Genomic DNA, 17,727 nt, shown 5'->3' with positions numbered 1-17,727 from the left:
ACTTGGTCAGAGACTTTCTCTACAAACTGAAAAATGTAATCAGTCACCTGAATGTTTTATCTACATTACATTGAACATTTCGTTATTTGTAAATCAGAAGGCTGAGAATTTTTTTACTTTGTATCTAGAATAGTTGGCAAAGACACAAGTCAATAAAATCTGGTTCCTGGTGTGTAGAGTAATAATGCATTCCACATTCTTCCTTTACTAGCTTTTTTCTTAGGTTTGTTTAAGATCACAACACATATTACTATATTTTACTGACTTTACATTTATATTATAATTAACTTAAAAGTACAACTAAAGTGTTGTTTAATAGGTTAGGTGATAACGAATTACACAAAATGTGATAATCTTCTTTGGCATATCAATTTTGGAAGCCATTTAGCAAGATAAAGTGTTGCAAAGGAGATCAGTTCTCCAGATGAAAGTCTGCTACTAGTCTATGTTTATTCCCAACATTTTGAGTGTCAGTTACAAAAGAATCTCTTAATAAACATCAATAAATACCTACATATTTCTACCTTTGAAATTATTATATTTCATAGAAATAACATTTTCCCTAAAGTTCATATATCCAGGAGAACAACAATATTCTTGCTGAGAATAAGGGAAGTCAGTAACATAAATTTCCTAAACAATGTAATACAACCAATCCAGTCACTTATCATATGTAGAATCAATATCAGTAATTGACAGCAATGGATCCTCCCCGCCTTTTGAGTAATTCCCATAGACAAAGAGCTTTGGCGGTAGTTTAAATTTATTTCAAGAGAATATCCTTAAGGTAAACACTAAATGAGGCACTAAATGCGAAATGAAATATACTGCCTTTATGAAACTTCAAAATGAAATATAAAGCTTTTTAAAAATATACTTCAAGATTTCAGGAACTATCTATTTTATCTGTTCACCAATGGCATTGCTTGGTTCTCCATTGTCAGGGAAAGAGTCATCCTGAGGCAGGTCTTTTAGAAACTCAGGCCTTCTATTTGCAAAAAATGAATTATTTAACATATAACCACTGGCCTGAGCATGACATTAATTTAAGATTTCCTTCTCCTCTAATTACAATAATCATTAGATAACTAAAAACAAGATTTTTTAAAAAATTATGAGTTTGGGAAATACTTGACAAAATTAAAACCTTATTATTTAACTCTTTATTAACCAGAATATCTTAAAATAAGAAAGTCTCCCAAAGCATGTGTAAAAATAAACAAGTTCACTTTTTCACCTTCAGAACACTGCCACTACTTCCATGAATGGAAATTGTAGAATTAAGGGTGTTAATTTTGTGACAGCCTATAGCTAGACTTAAAACAAAAAATGTGATAACCCAGTGTATAAGGAAAACTAGCTGAGGTACATAGAGGTGATTATTAACAAATAAAAAATTGCTTTTTTCAAGGAGTTTTAGGGGAAAACTGAACCAACACAGGTGGGACATGATCTACACTAATAAAAGAGAAAGATGCAAATTGACTGTACCTCCGCGATGCCCACCAGCCAATCAGGAGCATGTAAATTAACCCAACAAAGATGGCGGGTTAATTTGCATATGCAGGCGCAGAGCAAAGACTGAAGACTGAAGAGGCTTGGCTTCTCCGCTGCAGCCGAAGCGAAGGCCTGGGTCCCGGGTGCAGGAGGAAAACCGGTGCCGGCAGCCAGGGGAAGGAAGGCCTATTGCATGAATCTTCGTGCAATGGGCCTCTAGTTTAACATCAGTACCTAACATGGTTAAAATATAGCAAATCCTGCCATATGTGACAACATGGATGAACCCTGAGGACATGACAGTAAGTGAAATGCGCCCATCACAGAAGGACAGATACCGTCTGGTTCCAGCTATATGAGGTGTTTAAAGGTAGGTGAACACAGAAGCAGAGAGTTGAACTGTGGTTGCCAGGAGCTGAGGGGGGAATCGGGGAGGTGATCAATAGGTAAAATGGTTCAGTTACGCACCATCTTTAAATTATTGAGATCTGTACGACATTGTCCCCATAGAAAACAATATTGTGTTGTGCACTTAAAATCTGCTAAGTAGGTAAGTCTCAGGAAAGTGTTCGTGGGACAATAATTACAAAATAAAGCATTTTAAACCTGCACAAAAATCAACTGGAAGCTTATACCGAACAAACCTGTCTGCACGGGGAAAGGGGGTTAGGTCTAGGCACTAGCTGAGCACAGCTGCCCATTATTGCTTTGTTAGTACAAGAGGCAGGTGACTCCTGAGTGTTCATATCATCCTTGCTGCAGGCGTCCGGCGGTGCCAGCCATGCGTCCCTGGCAGGGTCTGGGCATTGCCCAGCACAGCAGCAGCGAGTACCGCCTGGGGCTCCTGTGTTGGGAGAAGTGCCTCCTCTCTCCAGTTGGCCTTTGGCAGCTATTCAAATGCGACTTAAATATGTTAGGATGGGCTTTGCAAAACATCTTTAAGCAAGAACTCCCACTGTATAGGAAAATGGAAATTCTGCTCTTAAGAAAACCGCCAGAATTAGGCTTTATTTCTGAAACCTCAGATAACAATAGAAAAAAATTTGTCTTCGTGTATTCAAAGTGCTTCACATATATTATTTACACTTCCTACATCTGTGAGGAGTTGGGGCAAAAAAAAAAAAAAATCATGTGAAGAATCTAAAGCATAGAAATCCTCAGTCAGTCTCCAAAGCTATATTAATAACAATAATAATTTCCACTACAATTACCACCCCTGCCACTAGCACTGCTATCTCCCACAAAACTTACTATATGCCAAGAACTATGCAAAATACCACATCTAGTCTTTTTCTCAATTCTTACAGCACCCCTGCAGGGGTTCTATCAACCCATTTTCTTGGTGAGGAAAATAAGGCTCAGAGAGTTAGGTTCCCAAGCCCCTAGTCCTCTGTTATTATACTTCAATACACTTACGTATTAGATGCAGAATTATTTTATGTATTTTAGTCTCACATAGTTTGCATAAAAGTTGTCATGGCTCAGTGTTTGAGCATCACCTATGAACCAGGAGGTCATGTTCGATTCCAGGTCAGGGCACATTCCTGGGTTGTGGGCTCCATCCCGAGTGTGGGGCATGCAGGAGGCAGCTGATTGATGATTATCTCTCATCATTAATGTTTCTATCTCTCTCCCTCTCCCTTCCTCTCTGAAATCAGTATAGTTTTTTTAAAGTGGTCAGCCATTATCTAATTATCTAATACTTTATTTCAAATATCAAACTCATGGCCCACTGGACTGTCCATCAAAGCACATAACATGACATGATACATAGGGATAGAAATGGAAATATATTCATTTGTATGTTTATTATCTGTTTCCATCACTAGAATCTAAGGTCCATTAAAACAGACTTTCTGTTTGAGTCACAACTCTAATCTCAGCATCTAGAATCAGACGGGCATTTAATATGTATATGCTGAATGAATGAATAAATTATAATATAGACCCTCAATATATCAAGAACTATCTCTATTTTCATAGATTAAATTATTTTTAGATGCATTCATCATCAACTCATTGAAAGCATTTTTACTGGAGCTATTTAACCAGAATCTGTAAGCAATGCAGTAGGACATAGGAAGCATGTAGTGGTTGAAAACTGCTGTTTTGATATCAAGTGAAGGAGAAATGAATGTAGGGAAACAAATATTCAGAAGCATACTATGTGGCAGAGAAAAGCAGGCTTTGAAATTTCTGAAAAATGCACTTCAGTCCTGGCTCTGTCACATAACGTGTGACCACTGGTAAATTTATTTCCCTTTAAGTAAAAAATGGGGAGTAAGGCTACATGGAGGAATTACTCTAAGCATGACATGAGCTAAAACATTAGCCTGCGACTTTTAAAAGATAATATTCCTGACTTTCTCTGAAATGCTGCAAAACAACAAAACATTCCGTTTCAGACAATTGCAAATCTCTCTATGAAATCATCTGTGGCAACAAAACAGAGAAGAAGAGGGAAAGAGAGGCAAGGACTTCACAGACTGGAGGTCAACTGAAAAAGCATCAGACAGAACATGGCATCCTGGGTGATGCCCAAGCAGAATGGCAAAGCCGAGAGTCGAAAGAGAAGGCATGAAAAGCGGCACAGAGAAGAAAGCGGTCAGCATGGCTTTAGGACTCAGAACCGCGTGGGGGGCCAACTTCAGAAGCAGCTTAGTGTGATGGTGAGATAGTGAATAGAACTAAATTCAGACCAAAAAGCTAGAGCTTTTCATTTCAAAGAGAGGGACAGAAGGGGTAGCTTATGTTTCAGAAAAGCTCCACAGAACTTCACAATCTTTTTGGGAATTCCCCAGGGTGTAAAAAGTTCAAAAACAGAGAAGAAAACTGGTTTAAAGCACTCAGCACTAAGTGAACATCTCAAGATCAGTATGTAGTCCACTTCCCTCCTCCTTAGCTCTTTAAACTGGACACAGTGGAAGAAGCAGAAACAAAACTAAATAGTTATTAAAGACATAGGAAAGCTGGGGGGGGGGGGGGCAACTGCTCAGGGAAATACTCCTGATGAGAAGATTATAAACAGAGTTTGAAAGAACCACCCCCTCCCTTTTAAAAGACAAGGTTACGAGGTAATTAGCAATGTCAGCATGGTAGATGGAAATATAAATGAGGAAAGTTATTATCTTTGTGCTTTTATTCCAGGATTCTTAAGTTTTATATGAGTCCAGGCTTATGCAATTTAGAAAGAAAAAACATGAGTGGAAGTTTTGTAATTATCCAGGGGGTTGGGGTATATCTAAAAGCCAGTTTGGATAATGCCCCTCAATATCATTTGCCGTTTCATAATTATTCATAGACTCTAAGGAACTAGTTTTAATATAATTAATTCCTAAGCAATCCTGTAAGGTAAAAATAACTATTATACCCATTTTACAGATGGAGAAACAAAAGCAAGAAAGGTTATATAAATTTTCCGAAATGACTCAACTGGTGAGAAGCAGAGATGGGGTTCAAACACTGAGCTCTTGGCTGAAGAGACTATGTTTAAGCATATAGCATACCACCACTTGTGTCTTATTGGATTCACTTCAGAAGAAAGTGGCAGAGGTCGCATTTCTGCCTGCTGTTATTAGAAAACAATTCTTAAAATATGAATGTGCTAGAATATACTAGAATATAACATTTATTCTCTCTCCTCTCCTGTGAATTTTTTCCCTTGTTGGAATTTTGACGAAACAGTAGCAATACTCATAACCACTCATGGTCACTTATTTTAACCCAGTTACTGTTTTGAGTCAAAAGGAAGATTTTTACATATGAATAAATGGACAGAGTGGTTCAGGGGACTGGACACGGGGATGGTAAATTAGTCTGAAGAATACCCCCATGGATATGGGGTTTCATTGCAGTGGGAGAATGCTTATCACACAGAACTAATCATTATAACTAAAGAAAGACAGAGGAGGAGCGTATAAGAGTAAATAATTATACTTGATTTTCTAAAGAGATTTAATACATAAATAAAATAGTACTCTACAGTAAGTTGGATACCACTGAAGGGAGCTGGTATAACCACGCAAATCAGAGTAATACAAATGTTAATTATTTTCCTTTTAAGGGCAAAACTAATTGTTTGTGTTACTTTATTTGCCAAACTTATTTGAATTCACACTGAAAGCATGAGGATAATTGTGACAATATGGATTTTTAGGTGCGCTTCACCAGGAAGCTACAGCTGCACACAAGATCCAGTGGAATCATAGCTTGCTCTGTCAAGGATCCCTGCTCTGGTACCTCCATCCCTGCTCTGGTACCAGATTGTCAGGGGAGGCGGGGGGGGGGGGGGGGGGGGGGAAGGGGGGGGGTTAGGACATGCTCAGAAGTTAACAAGGCACAGGGGGAGGTGCTTGACCCTAGAGGCCTATCAGTCTAGCCTGGGGAAACAATAGCTAGGTCTGCGGGTGGGACCATCAGAAGCCAACAAAAGCTTGGAAAGTTGATTGGTTATTTTGAAAAAGCTCCTGGTTAAAACTCCGGGTGACTAAAGAACCTCTCCTTTAAGCTCATGCTCTCCCCCCACTCCCTCTCCCTCTCCTTCCCTCTCTCCTTTGCAGTAACCTGCACTCACCCCTGCATTTGTTGGCATTCTCTCCCAAAGGTCTAGCTGCTACCAAAGGACTAAGATTTAATATGAAACAGAAAATGTGGACCCTGTCCTATGTCCTGGCTTTGCAGAAGACATGGGTGGACTTTCTCCGTGGCTGGATGGACCCAGATGGGACATTGGGAACCCAGGAGCAGCATTCCTGAATCATCAGTGCTGGTCATGGAATTCTTTTCTCCTGATCCCCTATAAGAGCCTCATTCCCACCAACAGTATCTCAAAACTTTAATAAACACACACTGATCTCTAAGTGAATAAAATATTTCAGTTGGCCATTCTGTATCCTGTAAGTCACCTATAAGAAACTGTGAAACAGGTAAGAAGTGGAAGGACTAGGGGATTTTATTTTTTACATTAAAAACTTTCGACTTTTCTTTTTCCAACACGTCCCCTCCACCAGATGTATTTCCAAATAAACAGAAAGCTTGAGTGCCCCCCCCACACACACACACAGGCACACACACACTCTAAACACCACCTTACCCCAACAGTTCCAGAGTTCTAATTAAATGCTACATTTTGTTAAGCAAATTAGGAGTTACAATAAAGTGGAGGGAGCATGTGAAATGAATAATTAACGTTGTATAGACTTCAGCATCATAATTAAGATTAAATGCTGCATATATTCAAACTAGATTAGCACAGCCATTGAAAGCAGCGATGTGCTCAGTGGGAGAGTATGCTTTAGCTAAATAATATTTTATGAAGAGTATTCGAAAAACATTAAGCATAAGGTTGTCATATATAAAATGATTAAAATTTTATACAAAAGAAGCTGTAATTCCAGTAAATGGAATAATTTCATTTTCCTGCTGTTTTCACCTTTAAGGACATACAGTACATGGAAAGAAACTCCACGTGATATCTTATTATACAGAGTATGAATCCCCTTGTTTTACAGTAATGAATCCTCACAACATAAATGTGGGGTAACAGACAGTTTCAGGCACTTAACCTTCTTATTTTGTAACCTTCCTTCTTGGAAAGATTCATTTAATTTAATTTATTTATTGCATCCTTCAATCTTGTTACCAACTTTTTTTGGGGGGAAGGGTGTTATTCAAAATAAAGATCTATTTAATTTATCTTTAACTTTATGCTGAGATTAGACTTGATTCTGAGCACTTTCATTTACTATTGTTCCTTGCTTCTTTTCTCAAAAATTTCAACAAATTGAGATTTTAAAATGAAACCAAAGCAAAATGTGACTTTTACACTAATTTTACTGCTTATAGTTCTTTCCTGAGTAACCCCTTCACTCATGTTATTAACATGAAACTATTTAAAAAGAAAAAAAAATATCTTAAATCCAATCTCATAGTGCTGATATTTATTATCAAAATAGAAGAAAAGTTAAATACTTTTAAATTGTTAAATATATAATTTTATGCACATAAATTTATTTTTAGATCAGAAAATCTATACCTTGTACCAGCAAAATCTTTGTTCAAATTGCCCAACTACTGAAATAGGTGATGAAATAGGTGGCACAGATTTATATGTAAACAATTATATCCCATACATTTTATTATTTTAAGATCTCATTATTTTGGTCTGTAAAAAATCCACTTATACCATGAAGATAAAAATAACAAGTTATACTATCCGGATATATCAGTTCAGGAGAGAAAAAAGTGTCTTTTGGAGGGGTGCATTTTTTCCCTCCATGTAGTTAAACACAATGCAAAGTAAAATACTTCAAACAGCTTTTGGAGAGTAAACAACTCAGGGACTGCATTTATTTTTCAGGTCAGTCATTTTTGTGCAGTTGGGTGTGGTGAAATGGGAGGGGAAAAAAAATCAAAGACAAGTTCCCAAAAATAATAGAAAGATAGGCTGTTATTTAAACTAAAGAAAAATCTGAGGTTTTATTCACTTTTTCAAATCTTTGTTTTATCAAAACCACAGTATGAATTTGATTCAGGGTAGGATGCCTCCTATAAACTAGGGGAGGGAATTTTTAAAATAGATACTTATTCTTCCTTTCTTGTTGGTATTATGATTCTCTGGAAATAGCATCCAATATTCTAAAAATAAAGCAAACCAAAAAGAGAAAAAAGATTTTGAATACCAAACTAAAAGTTGACAATTTAGCCCATTACATTAAAAATGAGCAGAGGGGAAATCCTAAAACACTGTCAATTCATATCTATTAAATATACACTAGGCAAAAATTTAGAAAAAACTGAAGTAATGGATTTACCAAGAGCTCTATCAGCTTTACATTTTTGTCAACTAATTCTAAGACAATCTTGAAAAAAAAAAAAGATTGGTAATAATTATAAAATTTGAGCTGATCACGTCCATACAAGGGAAAAAATCACTGTAGTTACTAGCTTCACCAATTTTAAAAAATCACTTTTAAAAGTTACATCGGTTACCACTTCTGGTATAAAAACCATTGCTGCTTTATGCATTCAAGCTTTAGATGAAAGTTAGATACTCTTACTACAACTATAAATTACATTTATAGCAATATAATTGCAGGTCCTACAAGTAGGTAGCACTAATAGTCTTATCAATTACAGTGCTGTAAACATTGTTTACAGCAGCATAAATATTGATACTAATGTAATCAAGAATCAATAGTAGTTACTCAGAGTGTCATACAAAATATAACTAACTTGTTAAGTGAAATGTTTAACTTCAAGCCATACAACAAAATTCTGTGTGAAGTAGATGCTGTTGTTATTACCTGGTTATTATTTAACAGGAAAAGGAGTGAAAGGGGAGAGCAGATAGTATAGGCATGCCATTTATAGGACTGCATTCTCAAGTCTACTCCCTGCCAATGGGTGGGGGAAGGGACTGTACAAAGGCAGTTTAGACACATGCCCAGTAAGGTCTGAGCGAGGTGGGAAAATGTTTGCCCATCAATCACACCTAGAAATAGGTAATTGGCCAGGATGGGGGCGGCCACTGCAAGGACACAAAATCTAAATATATAAACTTCTACACAAAGGAGCCACTGTCTTTCGGCTCCAGGGGGCCTGGCTCCTGTGACCCCTGCTGCAGGGGCTATGCTCCCCGCTGCCCACATGGCTCATGGCCAGCTGGGACTCCTCACATGGGCTGAGGGACTCTAATCTGGCCTGAATGCTAACCCACACCGGCTGCAATATGGAACAGAACCTCTGGACACTGCCTTGGTACTGGCTCTGCTGAACTCCCGGCTGCCCTGGTTTCAGGACGGGCTTGGGGAAATGGGGAACTGGGACCAGAGCAATGTAACGCCATGCAAATAAAATCCTCTTCCACATGCCATCCTCGCGCGTGAGTCTTGGAAATTCATTTTCTGAAGATATCACAAGAGCCTCATTCCCGCTTCTGTCTGGGAAGTCTGGTCCACTAATTCCTCTGACATCAAAATCTGATCAAATATAAGTATTAATTTATAATTAAAAATAGCTGCATTCACTGGATATCCTAGGCATGGCAAAATTGTTTCTTTTATAAAATGTTTCCCTTAAAAAATGACATTTTGGCCTGGCCAGAGTAGCTCAATTGGTTGAGCACTGTCATGTGCAACAAAAGGTTGCCGGCTTGATTCTCAGTCAAGGCACACACCTAGGTTGTGGGTTACTGTTTTTCCCTCTCCCTCTCCCTCTCCCTCTCCTTCTTCCTCTTCCTCTCCCTCTCCCTCATCCACTCCCTGTGCCTCTCCCTCCCTTGCATATTCTCTGGTGAGGATTTTTAAATGATATTTTGTATTTTTTAAGATGGTATAAATGGATCTACGTAACAGTGATTTTCAAATCAGGGTGAATGAGTCGCATGGAGCCATCACACCCTAGCACTGTATTCAATTTAACTTCCAGAAAAAGTAACTTGAAAAAAGCACTACCAATATGGTTAGGGTTCTTATGGCAAGATTTTACTTTATTCTCCTGTTGAAGTAGGCTGAATTCTAGCATGAACTCCAAAATTCCTGTCCCTTGGTCTAAGCCCTGTATAAAACCCCGCCCACTGAGTTCAGGTGGGCCTTACTCCATCAGGTGAGTATTTTTGTGAAGAACGATCTAGAGGTGAGAGAAGAGAAGTCAGGGATTCTAAGCTGCAGTGGATTATCTGTCCTTTTAAAAGGAGCCGAGCCATGGTCTGGGGGGCTCAAATAACAGAACAGCAGGCTGCCTTCTCAGAGTTGACCACAACCAGCAAGTAAAGGGGGTCCACAGATATAACCGGAAGGAAATTAATTCTGCCAACAACCAATGAAATTGCAAGGAGACTTTGAGCCGCAGAAAACAGTACAACTCCAATCAGAGCCATGACTGCAGCCTAATGAAGTCCTGAGGAAGACCCAGTTAGCCCGTGCCAGACTTCCCACTACAGAACGGAGATAAGTGAATGTTCTTTAAGCCCCCGAGTCTGTGCTAATCCATTACACAGCAATACAATAGAAAATTAATATACCTGCATTAAGCCTTCTGTCCAAAATTCTGCTGATCTCTTCTGCTTACCCATTCTAGGATAAAAGCAACTGAAAACTTAAGAATGCGAAATCACGGCATTTTCACAATGACCAAGACTCCACCCCTCATAGCTGAAATACGGGGGCACATGCTGGCTGCATCATTGTAAGGGTACCTACAAGCACCTGTGGAAGGCATGTGAACATAACCTTCGTTGGTACATGTAACATAGCCATTTAACTTTGAAAAGTTCGAATTGTAGGATCATAATGTAAAACCTATGAAAATTTTAAATTTTGTCCAAACTGCAGAAAGGAGCCAGATGTATGGCATCATACTAGTGCATAACATAATTAATTTATTTAGATCTTAAACAAGATTGCCTATGTTAAACTCTCCATTTTATTAGAAAACAGGACTAAGAGAGTTTAAATATATTCCCTAATTTCACCCAACTATGTAGTAACATGGTCTAGAAATATGATTTCAAACAAAGAAGGGGAATTAATTATTATTTATCATATGCCATATACAGAATAGATGCTTTTATTATTTTATATCGTTCAATTATCTGCCAGGTGTTTAGAATGGAGTAGAAAGAGGCAGTAACAATAATCTGAAAGTCATGTAGTAGCATCAATGTGTGATCCAAGCAGATATAACATAAGAGGGAGTGTTTTGGATAGTGGGAAACTGGGAAATGCACACCAACTCAAACAATATTCAAAAAAATTATTAAAAATCTTCTGATGACCAACTGAAACACATATTGCTCCTATAGACTTGGAAGATAAAAATTTAATGAAATGGTTGGGAATATAGGCTTGGTAATTTGCGTTCTGGAATGATCATTTGCAAATTATCTAATCTCTTTAAGACTTATTTTCCTAAGGTTTAAGATGGGATATAATAACAGCTGTTCCTGATTATGTTGGCATAATGACTGAATCAGGCAATATAAGTAAAACACTGAGAACAATGACAGGCACATAGGACAACTTCAATCTAAATGGCAGTATGTAACAGGAAAGGAACAAGGTTGACCAAAATAAAAGTCTACATTCTCAACTCATATTTATGCACGGATTCTTGCATATCAAAAGGAAATTAATTAGAAGAAATATTATAATATCACTATTCGCCCTTTCTCTATAATAGAAGTGTCAGAGATGAAAGAAAATTAGTAAAATGTATATAAAAATAATATATAAATTGATTAATAAATAAACAATAACAGCATGATATAACAACAAAGACATGATATAAAAACATTGATAAAAACAATGACTGATAAATTGATTAAACTTATTCTAATATCTCCCTGTATACCACCTGAAGAGTAAAAACACTTTCAGAGTGCTTAACTAATTTCCCTTGTGATGAAGTATTTACAACTTTAACATCACACTCTCTTCGAACTCGAGAGAAAGCAACATATAACTGACCATGTTCACAAAATGGGTTCAGGTAGGAATATTTCTACTCCATCTAGAGTTTGTCTTTGTGATTTATTAATAGTCATCGCAAATGCTGGCATCACAGGAAACTGTCTTTCAATTAATTTAAGTAAGAGACCAGTGTCAGACAGGGACAAATATCACGCATGTGATGAATAAATCGTGAAGTGGTTAACTTTGAATGTCAACAAAAACAACCAAATTCATGATCGACAATGACAGATAGAAACACACTTGTGATTACACCAGGGAGAGCTTTACTATGTAATGTATCATGCATGTGCGAGTCAACGTTTATTTTTAAATTGCCAGTGTTCATCATATGTACCAGCTGACCATCTGGCTGGCCAAATGGTCAGACAGATGTACAGTTGGTCACTTAGCCTTTTATTTATAGACTAGAAGCCCGTTGCACGAAATTAATGCATGGGTAGGGTCCCTAGGTCTGGCCAGCAATCAGGGCCAATTGGGGCCTTCTGGCTGCTGGCTGGGGCCTTCCTTCCAGGCTGCAGGTCAGGGCCTTCTTTCATTCCGCGCCACCCCCTGGTGGTCAGCACACATCATGGCGAGCAATCAAAGTCCCAGTCTCCCAGTCAAACTCCCAAAGGAACAATTTGCATATCAGGCTTTTACATAGATGATGGGATAGGGATAGGGAGAGAGAGAGAGAGAGAGAGAGAGAGAGAGAGAGAGAGAGAGAGAGATAGCATAAACATAAACTTTGCTGCACTGTTGCTTTTTGTACTCCTGGTACCTGCCCTCACCTACCAATTTGTGGATGGAATTATGAATATTGGTATATCATTTGAAACTGTTCTGATTATATTCACCTAGATCTTATATTATACTAGAGGCCAGGTGCATGACATTCATGTCCGGGGTGGTGGTTCCCTCAGCCCGGCCTGCACCCTCTCCAATCAGGGACCCCTCAGGGGATGTCTGACTGCCAGTTTAGGCCCGATCCTGGGGATCGGGCCTAAACTGGCAGTCGGACATCCCTCTAACAATCCAGGACTGCTGGCTCCTAACCACTCACCTGCCTGCTTGCCTGATCGCCCCTAACTTCTCTCCCCTGCCAGCCTGATCACCCCTAACCGCTCTCCCCTGCTGGCTTGATCACCCCTAACCACCTCTGCCTCAGCCCCTGCCACTGTAGCTTTGTCCGGAAGGACGTCCGGAAGACATCCAGTCTATCTGGTCCAATTAGCATATTACCCTTTTATTAGTATAGATATTTTATAAGGCAATTCTCCCTCTTTATCACCCTGAACATACACATCTGTGCACATACCCATAAGTAGGTACATAGTGCAGCTATATGTAAAGGAATCAATACTTATGATCTCTCTTGTATTTCCTCCTCTTGGGAATACAAGTATCACGTTAGTTTAAATCAGAGGTACCCAAATTGAAAACCCATAGACCAGATTTGGCTTATGAATGTGATATATAAAATATTATTTTTAGTGTATAAATTAATTAGTTGTCAATATTTACAAATTGGGAAAGTCACACTAAAATTTATCTCAGGTTTTTAAAAATTATAAATGGATGATCATTTTAAAGGTAGGTATTACATCTTGTGGAGCAAAATCCAAAAGATATGAGCAATGTCCAATAAAAAGAATGTCTCCTTCACATCCATGTACCTCAACCAACCAGTTCCCCTCTTTGAAGACAACCTTTGTTACCAAGTTATTGTGTTCCTTTAGAGCCAAGATCTTTTCTAGATTCTTTTTATTGTAGGGGGAGAGTAATTCTGGGACATTTACTGTTATAATTAAGCTAGTTTTGAATAACTGGAAAAGAACAAAGGGAAGGCCAGATAGTATAGGCATGCCACTTGTGCAGCTTTGCCAAGAAACTACAGTGTAATACAACGCAGGTAGCCACGGTCTATTCCCTGCAGGTTGCCGAGAAAAGACCCATGTCCGGTAAAGTCTGGGTCACAAAGGGAAGGTACTTGTCTCAGTCTCAGATGGGAACTGGTCCTTGGTCAGAGTAGGCATGGCCACTGCAAACACAGGGGATTTGAGTTGTTTAATCTCCTAAACAAAGAAGTTTGCTGTCTTGCTCTCTGGCACTCCGGGTATCTCAGGGGCCCTCGGGCTCCTGCTCTCCTGCATTCACCCACATGGCCCACAGCCATGTGAACCCCACACACAGTGGACTAATGGACTGAACCTAGCCTGATAAACCGTACCCAGCTCCACCCTGGAACAGAACCTTTGGACACTGGCTTTGCTTCTAGCTCTACCGAATCCCCAGCTGTACATCTTCCGGGACTGGATTAAGGGAAGTAGGACTTAGGCAACCCAGAGTTGTAATTCCATGCAAATAAAAATCACTCATCCTCCCATGCGAGTCTCAGGAAATTCTTTTTCTTGAGATATAGTAAGGACCCCGCTCCAGCACTCAGTGGGGAAAGGAGAGACCACACTTCCACCAATAACAGAACCACCTGGATACCATTTTTCTCAGGGCAACTTCCATTGGCTGCCTAACTACCATCAAATCCCACCACTCTCTGTCCCTTCAAAAGATCTGTTAACAATTCTGGAAATGATTTTATAAAAGGATATTTAAAAATTAGTGTTCAAAACAATGTTCTCTGATTGCATGCTGATGTCACTGTTTTCTTAACTCATGTCCCAGAAGACACTGATAAGTGAGAACTGAATAAATTGAAAATGTTCCTTTGTTTGTAGACAATAAATGAAACTGTCAAATTCACTCAGGTATTAGGTTACAGTCTTTTTTCCCCAGAAAAAGCCCAGTAAAAATTAGAAAATGTCCAAAGCAATTTCAAACTTTTATATAAAATACTTCTTTTTAGACAGAAGACTTATGTCATTATATTTGTGGAATTATTTAAGCAATAACATATCCGGAGATTTAGGAGTTATCCCACCTTCACAACACTTTGTTCTGAAGAGTTGTACCTAGAAGTAACTTGCCATAAGGCTGAAACATTGTATTCTTTCAAGTCATGTGGGTCTGATTATCTTATAATGAAGAATTTTGCCCAATTGCATTAACTAGCATTCAACTATTAATCATTTCAATGTAGGGTGGGCTACAGAGGAGAATTTTCTACCAATACAAGATAATGATTTCCAAAATGCTATGGTGCTCTGTGAGTGCCTGCATTTACTGCTGTTGCCATGTAGTTTAAGGAACTCCTATGAACATTCTTTTTGCTTGGAACAAAAAAATTTAATGTCATCTGTATACAGCTCATTGATGCAATTTAAGCAACTGCTTTTTACACATGTTGGACTGAGTCCTAATTACTGCTAAATGACTTCTCACCCATATTTTTAATGACTAAATAATTGATAAGTTGGTGAATACTCAACGTACATGATTTTAAAACACTAAAAATAAAAGAACATTCTAATCACCCATGAACAAGATTAAAAAATATATTTTCCAATATAATATGTGTTAAAAGTGCAGGCAAGTTAAACACCAGCTAATAATAATCAGGTAATTTATGCCAGTTTCATCGTTAGGGTTAAGTACTCTAGCAAAAGCTCTTGTTCACCTTGAAGATTATGTTTCACTTCCAACATAATCCTCAAATTAAAAAGAAATACATGTTGCCATCAGCCCTATTTCTCATGCACAGCAGCTCCCACTGTCCTAAAGCATCCCCTTGGGTCATCTTGCTATAGGAGCAGTTACTATTTTTTCACATTTGTAACCTGAAACTGCATAGCTGGAAATCAATAAACGGCTCTGTTTACTTAGTATGTTTAATTACAGGTTCAAAAACTGTCAGGCAGTGGAGTCAAGATTATAGCAGAGCAAATGATCAACTTCACAAAACGGGAGGCTTCCTCACTTTGAGGTCCATAAGTTTATATTATGCCAGTCCTATACAAGTAGATTTCTTATACCTGGCCACGTTTTTCGAAAATAAGAAAATAGCAGGATCTTTAACAGAGATTTCCAGGTCGGGGCCATGTTAAAAATCTATAGGGAGGTTTAACCTTCGGATTAACTTGAATACTCAATGGTATCCAAGCAGTCAGCAAAGGCTGTAGAAAGGCTGTTAATAAAGCATTCAAGAAGGTATTTGCATAAGCTGTCTTCCTTAAACTAAGTATTATGAATGGCATTGTTGTGCAAAGCCAAAGCAGCAAGCAATTAGAGTCTGAACCCTAAATCTCCTCTGCAACTATTCTGTAAACAAGGAAAAGTACCTGTCTCCAATTCTTGCTTCAAGTATCCCATAAGAGGGCCCTGGATCTAAACAAGTGGAGTTGTACACTCAGAATACAAACTGGGATTTGTGATGAGGACCTCAGTAGGAAAAGGTCTGTGTATTAGTTTGCTAAAGCTGCCATAACAAAATACCACAGACTAGGTAACAACAGAAATTCATTTTCTCACAATTCCGGGGGCTAGAAGTCCCAAATCAAGGTATCAGCAGGGATGGTTTCCTTTGAGGCTTTTCTCCTTGGCTTGTAGATGGGCCATCTTACCCACGTGTCTTCACAGGGTCCTGTGTGCTTGTGTAATTTTCAGTGTCCTAGCCTCCTCTTATCAGGACATCAGTCACAATGGATAAAAGCCCACCATCCTGACCCTAGTTTAACCTAATTACCTATTTAAGGACCGATCTCTAATACCATCACACTCTGTGCCACTGGAAGTTAGGACATACAGATTTTGAGAGAACTCAATTCAGCCCATAATAGTCTGTAAGAAAAGATTGTGATAATAGAAGACTGCAGCTCAAAATATTTTACACTGGTGATTGTGCTTACAATTCACACTTTATTTTTGCCCTTGCTTTGGCTCATTATCAAGAAAATATAAAGGGTTTTTCTATTTTAAAAGACTCAGCTGATAATTTTCTTCTCATATCCTAAACATTGAACCTTTCTAAACAGCCTGTTAAGATCTTTTTAATAGGCTTCCTAATAGGAAAGTTTCTTGTGGACCAAGATATCTTGATAATAATATTGCCATAATAATTTCTACTTTCTAGTTATAACTCCAGACATAACTTCAAGACTGTGAAGCTCTAAGTATTCATGATATGATACTCCAACCTCAGATAGCATAATTGAGGGAGGACAAAGCTGCCATGATCCCAATTTTGTTCCACAGTGAATCTCCTTAAAGTTTTCAGTAAGAATGTTTGGTGCTGCCCAGACCAAAATCAGTCTTTACCTTCTGTGTACCAAAAGGCATTTGGCTCTGAGGGCATTGAGTTAATTGGCCATTTGTATAAAGAAAGTTGCTTTATACATGCCAGGGACCTCAAGGGCATATAGCAACTAGTGGACAAAAGACTTACAGGTCTGAAACTCCATAAAATTTCTTAAAAATGTTCATTACACCAGACAAAATTTGAGTAAGAAAGATATGCAACTATTGTCACTACTCTTTCTAAATACCCAAGCTTGTTATAGCTGAATACCTTGTTTTATATAACTATAATGATGAACTTGCTATTTATGTTACAAAAGATAAATGAAGTTAAATCATATTTAGATGATTTAATAGATAATTATATATTTTTAAATTATTAATGCAAACATAATACCAGGAACATGTAAATAATTAATGATGTACTTATAAATAATTTCTATTAGTGAAATAGATTAAGAAAATGATTTGTCCTTACTAGCGGACTCATAAATATTTAACAATAACTACTCCTGACATCTTTTAGATTCACCTCAAAACCCTAACATTTAACCCTCTGTTGAAAATATGGAGAGCATTTTAAATGGAA

The sequence above is a fragment of the Cnephaeus nilssonii genome (assembly GCF_951640355.1).
Source record: "Cnephaeus nilssonii genome assembly, chromosome: 5".
Classification (NCBI taxonomy): Eukaryota; Metazoa; Chordata; class Mammalia; order Chiroptera; family Vespertilionidae; genus Cnephaeus; species Cnephaeus nilssonii.
The sequence above is the reverse complement of the archived record's forward strand: the minus strand, read 5'-3'. Positions refer to the sequence as shown.